We start from the raw sequence: 17,738 nt of genomic DNA, 5'->3' as shown, positions 1-17,738 counted from the left end.
TCCCTTTCTCAAAAGTCTCTTTACATTCCTACTATTGTTTTTATTTGCTAAGTTGATTCTGGATAAATTTATAGCTGTTTTAGATCTCGGAAGCTTAGTACTTTAAGCCAGCCTCTTGGCTCTGCTCCTTCAGTCTTACCCCTTCTGGTATGTGTTATTTAAAGAAATTGATTGGGGACTTGGAATTGTGGTTATGAGAGTTTAATTTTGGGGGAATCATTTAGGATTACTCAAAACAGATATTTGGTTGAAAGTAGAAAATTAAGGAAATAATAGGAGCAGTAGTGGAGAGGTAATGAAGGACCATTGTACCCCTTAATTTACCATCAACCAGACTTTTCTTCCAATTAAGTACTTTCTCAAAAGATCAGAAAAATCCAGGGGAAAAAGATAAAATTATTTTCTGGTGCCATGTTGGCTTTCATTGGATTTAAATAGTTTGGCTTCTTGGGGTGATCCATGTAATTGATAGAGAGTAAATGCCTGAAGCTTATTAAAATGGAAAGGTTAGGATGCTTATACCTATATTTCACATAACCTGAAATAAAAGAAAAATTTAAGGGGCTTCTGAGACTAAGTGGTTTAGAACAATACTCAAAAGAAATGGTACTTGGAAACAGCCTTGTAAAGGCAATGAGTGTGTATTTTTATATTAAATTCAACTTGCTAAATTAGAGTTTTTACCCTGGCTTGATGAGTTAGAGTTTTTAGAGGCTTTAGTTTATGTTCTTTCTTAGATTTAGTGTAAGATAGGTCAACCTTTTTGAAGTAGGTAGTCAACTTGTCAAGACCATGTGTGTGTGTGTATATTATATCCCTAGCAAAATGTGTGTGACTATACATAGGGTGGTTGGGGATGTGTCAGGAAAGGATTGTAGAGAGATGGCTGCTCCAGAGAGAGGGAGCTTCTGGAAGACATCACTGTTCTTTTATTCCAATGTATTACATATATCCCCTGGGTAGTGATGGTGGCAGGGGTTGCCTGTGAGTCCTTTGCACTTAGTATGCTTTACTTTGAAATAAGCTTCATCTTAAAACCTGGCTGAGTTGTGCATACTACTGAAATTAGAGTTACTGAAAAAGTGTAGCGCAGACCAACCCCAAAGAGAAGCTCCTGTTGGGAGCTTTGGAAAGCTAGGGAACAGCTCCAGGGCACTGAGTGCTTGGATAGCAGAAGTGTCAGGAGTTGAGATAGGAAATTTAGAATTTTTTTGCCTGAGCCCTAATAGAAACAGCCTGTTTCGTCTTGCATACTGCTAGAAATTGCCTTATAGCTCTGGACTAGTCGCCCAGAAATTAGATGCACAATTCTGTTCCTAGCATTTGCAATATATAAAAGAACATTTTTTTCTTTTTCATAAAATGAGAAAAATCTTTGAGAAGGATATTTTTTGTGAGTGAAGGTTAATAGTGTTTGATATGGTGATTTGGAGCTGTTATCAAAATCATTACCTGCCAAGTAGTCAAGTCAGTTATTCCCAGTTTATATAAAGTAGCTAGAGAGTAGTAGAGAAGAAGAGAGGAGAGATGCTAACCTTACTGAGAGTAAATGATCGGAAAATACTCCTTTCATATTGGCAAGACAAGAAAAACCTTGATTGATTCTAGCCGATAAAAGTAGGTTTGTGTTCTATAGGGAATGGAGTGTTCAACAGAGCACTTTCTATTTCTGATCCCTGAGTGAAATCTGATTAGGAAATATGAGGTAGCCTGGTTTTACTGTTGAACTAGGAAAAAAATCACTTCATCCTATCTAATTAACTAAATATTTCAAGGTAAGGATCTGAAGATAGTTTAAATTTCCACTACAACCTGCAATCTAATTTTACTTCTTTAGTATAGTTAGAAACCGTCTCCACCTACTGGCCACAATTCATTTGGCATTTCATGAGGACATTTGCTTTTTGTTTTTTGTTAAACATGGAAATATGAGAGCTGTGGAAGGTATCTAGGTATGGTTGCAGTGACTAAAGACTATACCTTTCTGTAGCTTTTCCTAAAATTTCTAGAGTTTTGGAGAGTTCTTACTAAAGATTGCTTGGGAAATAATTGAAGAGATGCAGGGTGAGGGCTTATAATAACTAAACCAAAGAGATGAACCCTTATAAAGTAGCATATTAGCAATAGTATGTTCAATATCTGTCATTCTACCAATTGAATTAAGACTAATTTACTTATTAAACTGTTTGAACTTTGTTAATTTTAATTGACTTAAGGTCATCATTTTCTAAATTCCTCTTGGTTCAAGCTCTTGTGCCCATTTGGAAATAATTGTTACTGCCATCATTGAATTAATCATACAGTAAAATAAGACTATTTTGGGGATGGCCATGGGTGAGCAAACTTTTTTGTTAAGTGTCAGATAGTAAGTATTTTAGTTTTTGCAGGCCATACAATCTTGTTGCAACTAACTACTCAGCTTTGCTGTTGTAGTATAAAAGTTGCCATAGACAATACATAAACAAATGAGTGTGGCTGTGTTCCAATAAAACTTTATTTATGGAAACTGAAATTTGAATTTCATGTAATTTCTATGCACCATGATGTATTTATTCTTTTTAAGTGTGTGTTTTTTTTTTAATCCTTACCCTGAGGATATGTTTTTCATTGAAGAGAGAGAGAGAGAGAGAGAGAGAGAGAGAGAAAGAGAGATCCGTTGTCTTCCATATACACCCTGATCAGGGATCGAACTAGCGACCCTTTGGTGCATGGGGCAATGCTCCAACCAACTGAGCCACACCAGCTGGCCAGGACTTTTTAAGTGTTTTATTTTATTTTTTTACCATTAGAAAATGTAGTAACCATTTTTAGTTGGTGAGCTACACAAAAATAGGCAGTGTGCCAAATTTGGTCTGCAGGCCGTAATTAGCTGACCCCAGTTTTATATCTAAAAACATTTAAAAAATTCACTAATAAGTTCTTATGTCTGATAGAGGTAATGGTCTAGAAGAGAATTTCCCAAGTTTTAGGACTACTTTCATGGTCTTATGACTTGTCAGGTGGGTGTTGTACACACACAATGTAGAAGTACTCAACTTTGTATTTATAGGTGATTCTTTATTCACACAAATGGATTCTGATCTGTTCTGATTTTATTTTATTTCTAGAGTTTAGACAATTTAAATAAAAAACACCAGAATGATAGTTTAAAAGAATGTTTTAGTGCATAATTACATATGTTGGAGAAGTTATTTATGTGAGTTTAAAAGCCAGAAATGTTCAGATAATGGAATTACATAGTCTAAAGTGATTTTAAAAAATAAGCCATTATTATAATGAAAAATTATTTGCTGTGGTGAAGGGCATGTGGTATTGATGTCTGGACACATGGGCCACATGATATGGGCAGGCTGGTGTGGGTCATTACAGACAATTTCAGTGATGGCCTATGGTCATCAGTCTAGTACATTTTGGAGATAAGTATTTTAAAGCATTAAATTATAAATACTGATAGTTACAAATTGCTGGTCATTTCAGTTAGTCACCTGTAAATACTTTCAACCCCCTTGGCTTTTATTCTCTACCAGTCCCCAAGTTTCTGGATTACTCTTATAATCTGCCTTCTCTGTTTCTGTGTATTCCTACGCAAGAGTGCTGTGAAGTTATAAAATTTCTTCTCTAAATTCATGTATCTAAAACCCAATCTCTTTTTTTGCTAACAGGCAAGAGCTAACAGATTGGGACAGTATAAAAGGGTCAAGTTTCTGGAGGTGTATAGTTAAGGCCAAAGAGTAGATATAATGGAAAAAAATCAAGTGAGAGACCGATAAAAGGGTCAGAAGTTGTTATCAGTTAAAATACCATGACTTGTTGAGTTTAGGGATATTTTTTTCCATTTTAACATCTCTGAAGTTGAGTCAGTTTAAGTGGTAACACTTTTTTCTTATTGGTATGTGAAATAATGGTGAGTCTTCCAATTAATGGCACCTTAGATTTGATGAAATACGCTATTTAAACTTTGGATTTCAAAAGCGTAGCAGTTATAGGTACTGACAAGGTTGCCAGGTGAAGTCATTAAAGAAAGTAAAAAGGAATTGAGGTGTCAAGCATTTGGTTAGATACGTCATGCCTGCGAACTTTGAAGACCCAGAGTTATGAGCTAGTTGTGAGAGTTTTCAGCAAATGAGATGAAGCGACCAGAGGTAGCAGGTGGCAGCCTCACAGACAGCGGGAGAGGAGAGCAGCTTCACCTTCAGGTCATCCTTCTTTCTCATTCTACCTTTAGGTCTCAAATGTCATTTTCTCAGGAGGCTGTCTCTTATATTTCCTCCCTCAACTCTAAATTAACTTCTTCTCTTATGCTTTCTCATAATACCCTGTTCTTTTCTTTTATAATTCTTTATTAGTTTCTAATTCTAGATTTTATTGTGCTTATGTCATATCTATCTTCCACCAGATTGTAAACGCATTGACTGTAGTATTATGTACAGTCTAGGACATTCTAGGTCCTAGTGTGTATTTGCTGAATGAATGAATTGAAATAGAGGAAATGAGGCTGTCTGTGACTAGATGAAGGGTATCTATCTAGAATAATGTTTGAAAACCCACAGTGAGAGTAGAGAGGACAGTTTGCTAAATTTGACTCCTTTTGGTGGTTGTTTTATTTATTGCATTTTTAGCTTTGTTTCATCTGAGCCTTGGGTTCCTCGTATGTTAGATTTAAGATGCTAGTATCTACCTGACAGGGTTATGGGAACCATTAAACGAGCTAAACTCTGGAAAGCAAGTAATACGGCACCTTTCACATAGTTGATGCTCAGTAAGTGAAAGCCTGAAAATAGCTATCTTGATTTTTTTTTTTTCCTCCTGAAAAATTTCAAATTTCAAGTTCTGACATCTCACCCGCACTATTGAAGCTGACACCGGACTGACTTTCTTTCCTCCGTCGCCCTCCTTTCACTTCTTCTTTACTCTTGTGTCGGGTTCTGAGACACTGGCCATGTTCCTTCCTGTTTTATAGTCCTTTAGCCTCTGTTCATTGCTCACATGATTGAGCAATATATTCATTTTTATCCACAACTCCCACATCTGGTGGGTGCTTAGTAAAGGTTTATTGAACTACAGGAAATATGGGGGGCATGCGATCTATTTTGTTTTAACTAAAACAGTTACTAGAAGGAGAACATAGGTTTGAGTGAGGGTTTAACAAGGAAAGAGCTTAGGGAGGAATCCAATAAGGGAAAAAACTCAGTATGAAAATTGTCAATAAGTAATTTCTATTATTAATATCAGGCCAAAATATGAACAGTATTCATTGTCTGGGAAATTAGCATTAGGGTGCAATTATACTCTTGTTTCAGAGGCTGAAGAGGAGATACAAGCGATCTGATGGGGGGGATGAAACCCCAGAGGGCAAGTGAGACTTGACAGTAATGACAGATAACAAGCTTGGTTTGGGCTTGAAATGTGATCCGGCAGTCGAAGGAAAGCCAGTGCTATTCTAGGCACGAACAAAGAAGAATTGTGCCATAGCATAGGGAGTTGGCAAGATCCCACTGGGAGTATTACATTTAGCACAGTGTCAGCAAGATAGAAACAGGAGGTGGCGAGCTCTGAGGGCAACTGTAGTGCTGAAAGGGATAAATAGATGAATTTATGAAGATCAGTTAAAGATTTTAAGCATGCAGGCTAGACTGAATTCTGGCAACTATAAGGTCTGAGAGAGACGGAAAGAGAGAGGGAGGGAGAGAGGGAGACCCCCAAATATCTGAAGAGTGTTAACATTAGAACAAGAGAGGAATTATTTAGCCTGGATCAGGGACTTTGTGGGAAGTTGAAACTAAGGGCAGGCAAATTTATGCCTCTCTAAACGGACTGTCCTGATACAGTTCTTGGGTAATGGTGTCATCTTCATCCCTCAGAACTTTTTATAGTGAAGCCGTAAGGTCAAAATGTGAGGTTTAAGAAGCTCTTTCCCTTGAAAATTTGCTGATTTGTCTTGTCATTAAAGAGAATTTTTGTCCTAGAAGGCAGGTTATGGAGGATTGGTTTTTATGTATTAGCCACACACAGTATATTGAGCACTACACACAAGGTAACATGATTCTTGAGGTTCTAAAGTAAAACACAGGTCATTGTAGGCTTTATACATTCTCTGTTTCGGTAATTTAGAAACTTTGGCAAATTTCATGAGACTATCCCTTTGAAACAGAATGATGCTAGATATAAGCAAAATGTAAACTTTACATATAAAATCCTATTTAAATGAATGTTGCCTGTCACAAGATGGCATAACATCTATCCTTGAGTTGAGATTTTCTCTGGTGATGGAAATGAAGAAACCTTGGGCTGATAACATATTTATTCTTTAGGATATTTTAAATGCCAGATAGTGGTACCATTGCCCTCATTGCTGGCCAGGTCTCTGAGTTATTTCTCAGTTCAAGACAGGACAAGAAAAAGATGGTTATTTACTTAGAGTTAGCTCTGTCTCCTGGGGCAAATGTATTTGAGTGTTCAAGTAAAATAATTATTAAAAAGGCCATAGTACGCTGAGATTGAAAATTGTTTCGCCCTGGCCTGATAGCTCAGTTAGTTGGAGCATGTCCAGTGCACCAAAAAGGTTGTGGGTTCAATGTCCTGTCAGGGCACATGCCTCGGTTGTGGGTCCAATCCCCATTTGGGCCATGTACTGGAGGCAACCGATCAATGTTTCTCTCACATTGGTGTTTTTTTCCTCCCTCTCTCCCTTCTCTCTCTAAACATATCCTTGGGTGAGATTTAAAAAAAGAAAGAACGTGTACTCAGGTCCCATTTAAACAGGTAGCTGATTCTTTCCTCAATTAAACTAAATTATCTTATGCTCCCTAGGTCAGTGTAGACCCTCTGGGAGGCTGATGTCAAGACAAGTTTAGAGATACAAGATGTAGGGAAGCACCTGTGAACTCTAAAGGCAGAGCTTTCACAGTGCGACCCAAGTCTAACAATTGTGAAAGAAGGCAGGAAAGGAAGGGCTGGGTAGGAAGAGCCTCAGATGGAGCACAATTGAGAAAATCTCAACCAGATAGATATGGAGTTCACAATCAAAAGTTACCTGTTAGGCCTGGCTGGCTGTGGCTCAGTGGTTGCATGTCGACCTATGAACCAGGGGGCCGCAGTTCTATAGGTTGCAGTTCGATTCCCAGTCGCGGCACAAGCCGGGGTTTCGGGCTTGATTCCCAGTAGGGGGCGTGCAGGAGGCAGCCGATTGATGATTCTCATCATTGATGGAATTTCCTATCAGAATTGTATAGTTTATAAATCTAAAACACAAGCTGTAAAAACACATGCATAATATTTTAAGAATATTTTAAAATTTCTATGTGGATGAAAGTGAGGAGATGAATATTTTTATACATGCAGGTGGGAATATAAGTTGGTACAGTTTTTCTGGAAGGCACTTTCGCAATAGAAAACATGTTATTCCTTTTGACTTTGAATTCCACTTCTAAGAATTTAGTTTTTAAAAAATCACAGACATGTAAAGATTTAGATTCAGTGTTTCTTGCATTGCTACTTATAATATAAATTTTGAAACATCTTTGTTTTGACAGTAGGGAATTTTTAATAAGCTAGGATACATTTATTATTTATTCAGTGGATACTAGCCACTTAATAAAAGGTATGTTGTTGAGTGCTTACTATGTACTTGATTTGTTCTTTTATCTATTATCTTATTTAATCCTTAAAATACTATGCCTGTGAGGTAAGCACTTTCTATTTCCATTTCATATGTAAGGAAACTCAGGCATTAAGAGAGGTTAGATAACTTGTCTAAAATCACACAATAAGTTGAAGAGCTGAAACCCAGTTGTGTCTGTCTGACTTTAAAATTCATGCTCTCAATTACAGTACTTAATGATATAATAGACATGAAATATGTAATAATATATTACATGAAAAAAGGTTATAACATGGTCTTATTTTTTGCATATAAAATTTACCAGAAGGATATGTTCTAAATTGTCAACAATGATAATAGTTGAATGTTGGGATTATGGTTGATCTTTGTCTTTTGTTTATTTTCCACAGTGAACATGAATGACTTCTTATTAAAGTTTAAAAATTTTTTTTAAATTGATTTTTAGAGAGAGAGAAAAATATCAATGTGAGAGTGATACATTGATCGGCTGCCTTCTGCATGCCCCCTACCGGGGATCGAGCCCACAACCCCAGGCGTGCTCCCCAACTGGGAATTGAACCTGCAACCACCCGGTGCATGGGACAGCACCCAGCCAACTGAGCCACACCGGCCAAGGCTTATTAAAAATTTTAAAAATATATTCATTTCATAGCAGAGGGGTGGGGTGTATTAAAAAAATAATCATTCCCTCTTCCCCTCTGTTTCTGAAGAGAGATATATTTCTAAGTTTGGGTGTATCCAGTCTTGATGTTGCCTGTAATTTCATCTTGGCTCAAGTTTATAAAAACTGTAAGGTTGAAATGGCAGTGTTATTCTGAGATCTGAACATGTGAACAGTTGAAAGATCTTTAAATAATTACCTTGTAACCATTATTCAGTTTGTTCCCTAGATCTGGGACCGTGGCCACTGGTAACAGGATTCAGAAACCAGAAGCAGAGTTTCTAGAAATTTACAGTTAGCAATTCACCAGGCCCATCTCTCTTAGCTTTTCACCAGAAAATCCTTCTTTACCTCTCCTGTCTCCCAATTCTTTTTGTTAGTTTAAGGGTCTTTTTACCTTGGTGAAAAGAATTCGAACCAATCATAAACAAATAGCTCTCTTTTGTGCCTGACTTTTTGTGCATTTCTGTTGCCATGTAAACCAAATAAAGCTAATGAGTAAACCAGCTGCTCCAGACAACCTCCCTCCTTAGAGGAAGTGGTGACAGTAATTGGGAAGGCCAGAAGGTAGAAACTGAAAGAAGAGAGTATGGTGTTTACATTCCTAGTCTCGATTCTTGCTCTGATTATATGTCGCCTGTAGCTATCTGTGTTGGTCCTTAGTCATTTTTTCCAGCAGCTAAGAGATGTAACTGACCAACAGCTTTTTTCCTATTTGGTTGCATGTTGGAAACCATCGCTATTTGGGGATGGAATGAATAGATTCTAAGCTGTCTTTCAGGACTGGAAAACCTAGGAAAATGAAAGGTTGTAGAGCATGGCATAGGGTTTATGACTTTTGGTTATAACGGGTTACACTTTTAGAGATTGGCATAAAAAAAGAGTAGTTCCAGGGTATCTAATTAAATGTTCACTGGAAGCGCTATGCAAAGACTACATATAGTGAGCTGGTCAGTAATTTACAGGCATTTTTAATTACAACTAGATGCATGATAACAGCTGAAGCCTAAAACATAAGGCACAGAGACTAGGTAAGTACTTGGAACTCGATAGTAAGGTGTTTATTTAAGTTATAAGTGTTGTAAAGGGGTTAGTGGAGGTAAACATAGGCTGAAACATTATTGTGGGGGGAGAGAGTGTGATAGTTACTCATCTAGTTCAGATATGGAGAAAAAGTCTTCTCTGATTTGAGGAGACTTTGGAAATTAATCAGCATCGTATACTCCATCCTCAGACTCTGTTGTGCCATATATCACTAAATCAAGCATTCCCTCCAGATGGTCAGTTCATCTTTAAGCTAGGAAAGAGCAAAAGTTAAATAAGTACCATTATAATGACCTTAAGTCTCTTGCTGGGCAGTAAGGTTGATAGTGAACTTACATGTAAATAGCCAGAAACTTTTTTTTATGACCTAGTCTTCATTTCTTGTTTCTTTATGCAAATATAAGTAATAACATATATTTATTCTTTTCCCCCCTTTCTTACATAAAAGGTTCCCATAATGCGAACCTTCTGTGTGAATACAACAAAGCTTCCTCTTTTTACAGATATTCCATTGAATGTACCTCAGTTCATGCAGTCAAAATCAACCCTGTTGATGGATATTAGAGTGGTTTCAATTAGTTTTAAGCTGGAATTTAGAAACTTTAAGCTCCTTTTATTAGCAATCTTACTTTGAGGTCATGCTGTAGAAGTTTATACATAGCAACCAGTTTAATACAGATGAAAAACTACAAATCCAGCTGTTCTGATGTGGCCTGTGGGAAGATGTCTGCATAACTTCATAGTTATGCGGCATTCATGCAACCTCCCTCTGCTTTGTTTTTCTTTCTTTATTACCGTCTGTTTCTCTGGTGCTGTTTGGTTTATTATTTATTTATTTATTTATTTATTTATTTATTTATTTATTTAAAATATATCTTTATTGATTTCAGAGAGAGGAAGGGAAAGAGAGAGATAGAAACATCAATGATGAGAGTGACATTGCCTGGCTGCCTCCTGCACGCCCCCTGCTGGGGATCAAGCCCGCAACCTGGGCATGTGCCCTGACCTAGAATCCAACCTCCTGGTTCATAGGTTAATGCTCAACCCCTGAGCCACATCAGCTGGATTGTTTATTTTTTTGTCTTTTAATTTTTTTTCTTGGTTCCTTCCTGACGCTATCCAGTGTACCAGCCTCCGTTACTGCTAATTAGACCTTTGTTAGGAAATGGTCAGACCTGCAGATAACCTTTGCATATTACAGTTGCCAGAGCATAGCAGTTTTCAGTCTAGGTCAGGAATGGGTTCCTGCTGTCTTCCTTGCTGGAAGGTATGTCAGTCTTATTACCAGATAATGCCCTTCTACTGTCATCACCCCCATCCCCTTACCAAGGTATACTTGGTAACAAATTTGCTTTCTATTGTAGATAATCATACACACTTATCAGCTGCCCCAGGAGACTGGCACCTTACAAGGCTTGAGGCTCAGGAGAACTAGGAAATGCTCTTTAAGTCCATGAGTTGTACATACGTCTGGGCTCTTTGGAGGGAAGTATCGAAAGATGGATTGATTGATATTACGGTGACCTTCCCACCACAAGGAAAAAGAGTGGAATGAAAAAAGGAAGGAGAAGATCCAGAGAAGTTTCAGTTAGGGCGAAAAAGCACTACGTTGAATATCAACAAGCATGGGTTTTGTTTTTTGTTGTTATTTTTTTTAATTCTCATCCGAGGATATGCTTTTCCTTGATTCTAGAGAAAGAAGAGGAGGAGGGGAGAGGGAGAGAAACATCAATTAGTTGCTTCATGTATGTACCCTGAGCGGGCATCGACCCGAAGCCCCCAGTATGTGCCCTGGCTGGAACTGAGCTGTGACTCAGGCGCACTGGCTGATGCTCTAACCAACTGAGCCACACCAGCCAGGGCTTTTGATCTATATTTTGTTACTAATTTGGTCTGTGACTAGTTCTCTGATTTCACTTCTGTGGGCCTAAGTTTCCATACCTAAGAAATGGGTGGTTTGGAATTTTTAGAAATCTCTCTGAAATTCTAAGGCAAGAAAAAATAGAAGTGAAGCAAAGATGTCTTCAAGATTCCACATTGATTTCAAATAATATAAAGTGGAGAGCTTGCCCACTACTGTGTAATACCTGTTACAGTTGGTATTGTTACATAGCAAATTACTGCCAGAATTTAGAGGTTTTAAACAATCATTTTACTTTGCTCACAGTTTTCTGGGTCAGTTTTATGGGAATGCTCAGCTGAATAATTTTTACTTGGGGCTTCTCCTTTTTTTAGCCCTGCCAGTTTATAACATTTTGCCAACCAAGTAATAAGTTTAAATAGGTGTTTATACTATATATTTAGTTGTTTACAGTGGGAGGCTTATTCAGTGTATTTAGTACTTCATACTTTTGGAAATACAAATTACTTCTACAAGTTACCCTTACAGATGGAATTAACTAAAATCACAGCATATAATTCTTTGGTACCACTTTCCAGAGAGAGAAATAAAGAGCTATGGGAAGGAAGGGAGCTGTGTGGTGGCAGCGGTGATGGTGCTGGGGTGCTGGGGCCAATGAGGGTGGAACTGTAAGTCATTGTCCCCAAAGTGATCTTACAGAATTCTATGAATTTCTAGGGTGGGGTTGACACACTCATGATTATCATATAAAAAACATTTTGGGTAAGATAGTAGAAATAAGAACTGTAAAATCTGCCTATAATCTTGAGAATTAACTAACAGTTGCAAAGATCTGGCAGGTACATGAAGTAAAGAATGTCCCTGTAAAGGAGCCTGGGCTATAAGCAGGCCTGTTCAGTGGCTTAGGTAATAATTACAACAGAATTTGGCTAAATAAACTCTTAAAAAATTCAAAAAAATTAACAGAAATTCATAAGAGTGGATTATCTCCAAGGATATAAAGGTAAAGCTTCAGATAGGCAGTACTATACACTTTGGCATTAGAAAAAAAGTAGGGGAGGCTAATAGAAAGTAAATTTAAAAAGTGAAAAGAGCATATATAAAGAAGACAGCAAAGGCATTTTAGAGGAATTGCAGAAGTGTAGGGGAGAACCAGATAGGTGTTTCTGGACCTTGTTAGTACCTATCAGCTGGTAGCAGAGTGGCCAGAACCTGAGAGTCTTTTTAGAGTCCTCCCTATTGATTTAGCCCAAAGGTAGTATCAAGAAGAAACAAAGAACATTTTCAGAAGGAGAGGGAGAGTAATGATGACACAAGTGTTCAACCTAAGTGACTAGACTAATAATAGTGAGATTTTTAAAAGTACATTTTTAAATAACATGAAAGTATAAAGGAGAGAGTTTGAAAGAGACGAGATGATCTCTTTCTTTAAAGTAGGAAGGAAGAAGGAAACCTAGGTGAATATCCCAAGAAGTAATGATTAAAATATGAGGGAACTTTCCATAATCTCAGTCTTCTGATCAGAAGGCCCATTAGCTAAGTGAGGCTGTGGCTCCTCAGAGATGGGGCTATATGTAGAATTAGCAAAAGACTTTGAGACTCAGCAGGAAGTTCTTCTGAAGCTATTGGAAAATTTTGATAGGCCATTTGGAAAAATGACTTTAGAGCTAATAGCACAAGAGCCAGCTCAAGAATGAGTTATGCAGAGAGCAGACATTCTGGGTTTCTTCTTCAGATCCTGGGAGCTTTGGGGATATGGAAATAGTTAAAGGATTAAGTTGTTGAACAGAATTGATATTGGAAAATACTTTTAATTGATTGTTTTTCTCCTGTTGTGTGTTTAGAATGCTGGTGGTTAATGTAGCTATGTACCCTGTGGGACTTAGCAAGAGTTAATTATAATCAACTATTGAAACAGACTGTTCAGAACAAAATAGTATTCACTTCCCATGTATTTTAGGGGTTCATGGGTAAGCATATAAAATTCCATTTTACTGTTTCAAAATGATGGACCTACATTTTACAAAGAGCATTTATCACATATATTTAAAATATATAAATCTTCCCCTTCCCCCTACTCACTCCTGGTCCTCACAGGTAATCATGGTTGTTGACAGCTGCTTGTGTTCCTTTCCAGAAAAATATATTGTGTGTGTCCCTAATATTATACATTATTATGTATTGCATTATATTAAAGTACATATTAACATATACATATATCTTAACAGTATATTTAAACTATATATCTTAAACCATTTCATTTATACCTTGCTCAGTCAGCTATGTAAAGTCCTTCCTCTTCTCCTCTGACCTCTGGTCATCCTTTCGTCTGTATAGGGAAGCAGGCTGGCAGAATACAAACTCCAAACACCTGCTTTGTTTTTCTAACCAGTTTTCTATGTCACTTCATTCACATTTTATTAGCTTAAAATAGAAAATCGCTTCCTTTTAGTTTTAATTTTTTTGTTTTAAAAAGAGTGAGGAGAATAAATGAAAACCATTTGCTGGCATTCAGTATTCCCCTGAGTAATGTTTTATTAGCCCATCTCTCTCCGTTTGGCATATCCCTACAGTTTATCCCCACTAGAGGGCACTAGGATATTGGTTTTTTTTAGGTGTCTGTTTATAGTGAATTGAGAATGAAAACTTTCATATTTTTCTTATTTGTCCTGCATTGGAGTGCGAATAAAGCCTTCATCGTGAGATTACTCTGTGCCTAGCGAAGGTGGACAACTGTAGTACTTTCTGTGCTTCTGAACCTTTACTTTATCCCATTCCATGTATAACAACTCAGAATGGATCTCAGACTGTGGAAGAAAACAAAAGAAAAAATCTTCACAACCTTGGGATAGGCAAACATTTCCTAGTACACACACACAAAAATCCTAAAAAAAAAATCTTGATAAATGGACTTGTCCAAAGTCAACTTACTTTCAAAGGCAAGGCGCAGAAAGGAAGAAATATTCTTAATACATATACCAGACAAAGGACTGGTACCTAGAATACATAAAGAACCCTTACAACTTAATAATACGACACACAATCCAATTTTTTAAGTGGACAAATGATTTGAAGAGATATGCCTCAGTAGATGCTATATGAATGCCATAAGCACATGAGTTGTTTGACATCATAGTCATTAGGGAAATGCAAAGTAAAGCCACAATGAGACACTGCACACCCACTAGAATGGCTAAAATTTAAAAGACTGACAATACCTAATATTGATGTAGATATGAATTAATTGGAACGTTCATGAATTACTAGTGGGTAACTTTTCTAGCTTGTTTATAAATTTAACATATACTTACCAAATGACTCAGCAATTTTTACCCCTACCTATATGTCTTTACCCAAGAAAATGAAATCCTGTGTTCACACGACAGCTCCAAACTGTAAAGAACACTTTATCAACAAGTAAATGGATAAATAAATTATGGTACATCTATAGAGATGAGTACTACTTAGCAATAAAAAGAATGAAGTACACATGGAACAGTATGGATGAGTCTAAAAAATATCCTAAGTGAAGAAAGCTAGACACAAAAGAATATATATTTTACGATTCTATTTATAAGATGTTCTCTAAACGGTAAATGTATTTATTGGGACAGAAATCTGATCATGGCTGCCTAAGGCCATTGTGGTAGTGGTGAGGAGTCCACTGCACAGGAGAATAGACAAAATAAATAACCAAGTTAACCCCAAATTGCACGTTATGAAGGAAAGAAGGCATAGCCAGCATGTACAAAGGCCTTACATTGGAAAAGAATATTGGTATTGTGAGAAAGATGGTAAATGGTGGGATATGGGGTTGGGAAGATAAGGGCCAGATCCTGAGAGGGAATGGACTCTAGAGCAGAAGGTGAGACCCTTCAATGAAAGGGGGGAAGAAGGAGAAGCTGGGGTGAATTAGGTAGGCCTGGTGGTTGGAGTGTGAGAGTCTATATCAGATATTTTACTGTTTTCTTGTATTTAGTCTCTTTTTTCTATAAAAGGTAAAGCTGTTACTTGAAAGTTACGGTAGAACTTTGAGGGACAAACATGAAATATTTTTCCTGGAGGGGATAACTCAAAACTCAACAGTAAGAAAACAAACAACCCAAATTTTTTTAAATGTGCAAAAACTTTGACAGCTCACCAAAGAAGATATACAGGTGGCAAATACGCATATAAAAAGATGTTCCACATCGTGTGTCATCAGGGAAAACCCAAATTTAAAGAACACTATTAGAGTGGAGCATTAGGAACTCTCATCACACATTGCTGGCGGGCATGCAAATGGGACAGCCACTTCGGAAGACAGTTTGGCAGTTCATTACAAAACTAAAAACACCCTTACCATACAATCCAGCAATTGAGCTTGTTGGTATTGACCCAAATGAGCTGAAAACTTATGTCCACACTGAATGTTTATAGCAGCTTTACTCATAATTGCAAAAACTTGGAAGCAACCAAGATGTCCTTGAGTAAGTGAATGGATAAATAAACTATAGGACATTTAGACAATGGAATATTATTCAGCACTGAGAAGAAATGAGTTATCAAGCCATGAAAAGACATGGAAGAACCTTAAATCCATATTACTAAGTGAAGGAAGCCAATCCGAAAAGGCTAAATACTATATGATTCCAAGTCTACAACTTTCTGTAAAAGGCAAAACTAAGGAGACAACGAAAAAGTGAAAAGATCGGGGGTGGGGATGGGGGTGGGGGTGGGGGTGGGGTGGAGTAGAAGAGATGAATAGGCGGAGCACAGGGCAATTTTAGGGCAGTGAAACTCTTCTGTATGGTAGTATAGTGGTGGTGGATACGTGTCATTATACATGTGCCAAATCCATAGAATGCACATCCCCAAGAAAGAACCCTAATGTAAACTCTGGACTTTGGGTGCTAATGACTTGTCAGTATGACAAATGTACCATCCTGGTGCAGGATGTTGATGGTGGGAGAGGCTGTGTGTATTAGGGGGGCAGGAGCTATATGAGAACTGCCTGTACTTTTTGCTCGATTTTGCTGTGAAAAACTGCTCTAAAAATAAAGTCTGTTAAAAAACAACACAAAAACCGAGCTGTAATAAGAAACTGCATGGAGATGAGTCAAATAACTCAGGACTACTAGTCTAAACTTGAAATCACTGAGCTAATACTCTAGGATTTGTAGGCCTTTTATTTTCAGTTGTTTGCTACTGCTTAATGGGAAGGTTTTGCTTCCCTTGCTCACTTTCACCACCTCTGTCAAGTTTTTTTTTGTAGTGATAGTGAACAGTTACAGTTCTTGGAAAGATATAATTAGGGCCTAGTGAGTGTATAGGTATAAATGTCTGGATTTTTATATTACCAGGGGTAAGAAATGATGAGGGAAACACCCAATTCCAATAATTAAAAGAAATTTATTTTACTAAGCTAAGGACTATTTGAATCTCCTTTCAGTTGTGTTTTTTTTTTTTTTTTTTTTACCTTGTTTACTTTTATACCCAAGTGCCACTTCGTACTTGAAAGCTTTTCTAATTGATACTATCCATGATTCTATGTTGAGTACTAGGACCTCCCTCCTCTGTGGGTTCTAAAACAGTTTCTGAAAAAAATGGGAAAGGGATATTGGGTTATACCTATTTATACAAAAGAGCCTGTAAAACTGAGGTGCAGTAATTGGTTAGCTTCTGGCTGGTGGATACTCTACCCTCAACCCTCATTTTTTATTGTACATGGATTTTGGGGGAGAGTATGGCAAAAGTAATTTTTTCCAAAAAGAATAACTATACTTCTGGATATTTATCGTATACCTGTTCTCCACATGTGTGAACTATCATATACAGAAGAATATTCATTACAGTATTACCGTGGTGATTTACAAATAGCAAAAGGTAGAGAAAATAACCTAAACATCCATTGGTAGGGGGCTGGGTACATAAATATTGGTACATCTGAAAAACAGAGTAATGTGCAGAAGTTAAAAAGAATGGGGCAGTGCCATATATACCAATATGGAACGATCTTCAAGCTAATGTCGAAAGCGAAGGGTCTAGAACTGTGTGTCTTTTTCTACTATTTGTGTAGAAAAAGATATAAAGAATACCCACACACACGTGTGTGTATATATGTGCTTTTTAAAAAAACTTATCTTTATTGTTGAAAGTATTACAGATGTCCCCTTTCCCCCACCCCCCGTCCATGGACCCGCCCCCACCTCCCCCCCAAGGCCTGCCCCGCTCTGCCTGTCCATGGGCTGTGCATATATGCATATAAGTTCATTGGTTAATCTCTTCCCACCCTCTCCCCCTCTGAAATATGTCGGTCTGTTGCATGCTTCAGTGTCTCTGGATCTTTTTTGTTCATCACTTTATTTTGTTCATTAGATTCCACATGTATATATGTGCTTTTATGCAGAAGAAATCTCTAGAAGAATACACAGTAAGAGAATTTCCCTGTAGAGAAGATAATCAGGTGCTGAAGGAAAGGAGTAGGAAGGGGGACTTTTCATTTGAGGGAGAGATAGAAGAAGGGGGAGAGAAACACTGATTTGTTGTTCTACTTATTTATGCATTTGTTG

General features: G+C 37.4%; 1 protein-coding gene and 1 long non-coding RNA gene across 2 annotated transcripts in view; one reads left to right on the top strand and one right to left on the bottom strand.

The window, feature by feature from the left end:
* Positions 1–8,096, bottom strand: part of LOC107537343 (uncharacterized) — a 47,439-nt gene extending 39,343 nt beyond the window's left edge. Inside the window, exon 1 of the long non-coding RNA XR_001603224.2 lies at positions 7,034–8,096. This is a non-coding gene — a long non-coding RNA (uncharacterized LOC107537343). The remainder of the gene's footprint in view (positions 1–7,033) is intronic.
* The window catches only part of AHCYL2 (adenosylhomocysteinase like 2), a 146,582-nt gene that overhangs the window by 56,214 nt on the left and 72,630 nt on the right, over positions 1–17,738 (top strand). The gene's annotated exons all lie outside the window — the stretch shown is intronic.

The sequence above is a fragment of the Miniopterus natalensis genome, chromosome 10 (assembly GCF_054644295.1).
Source record: "Miniopterus natalensis isolate mMinNat1 chromosome 10, mMinNat1.hap1, whole genome shotgun sequence".
Lineage (NCBI taxonomy): Eukaryota > Metazoa > Chordata > Mammalia > Chiroptera > Miniopteridae > Miniopterus > Miniopterus natalensis.
This window is presented reverse-complemented; position numbering and strand designations above follow the sequence as displayed.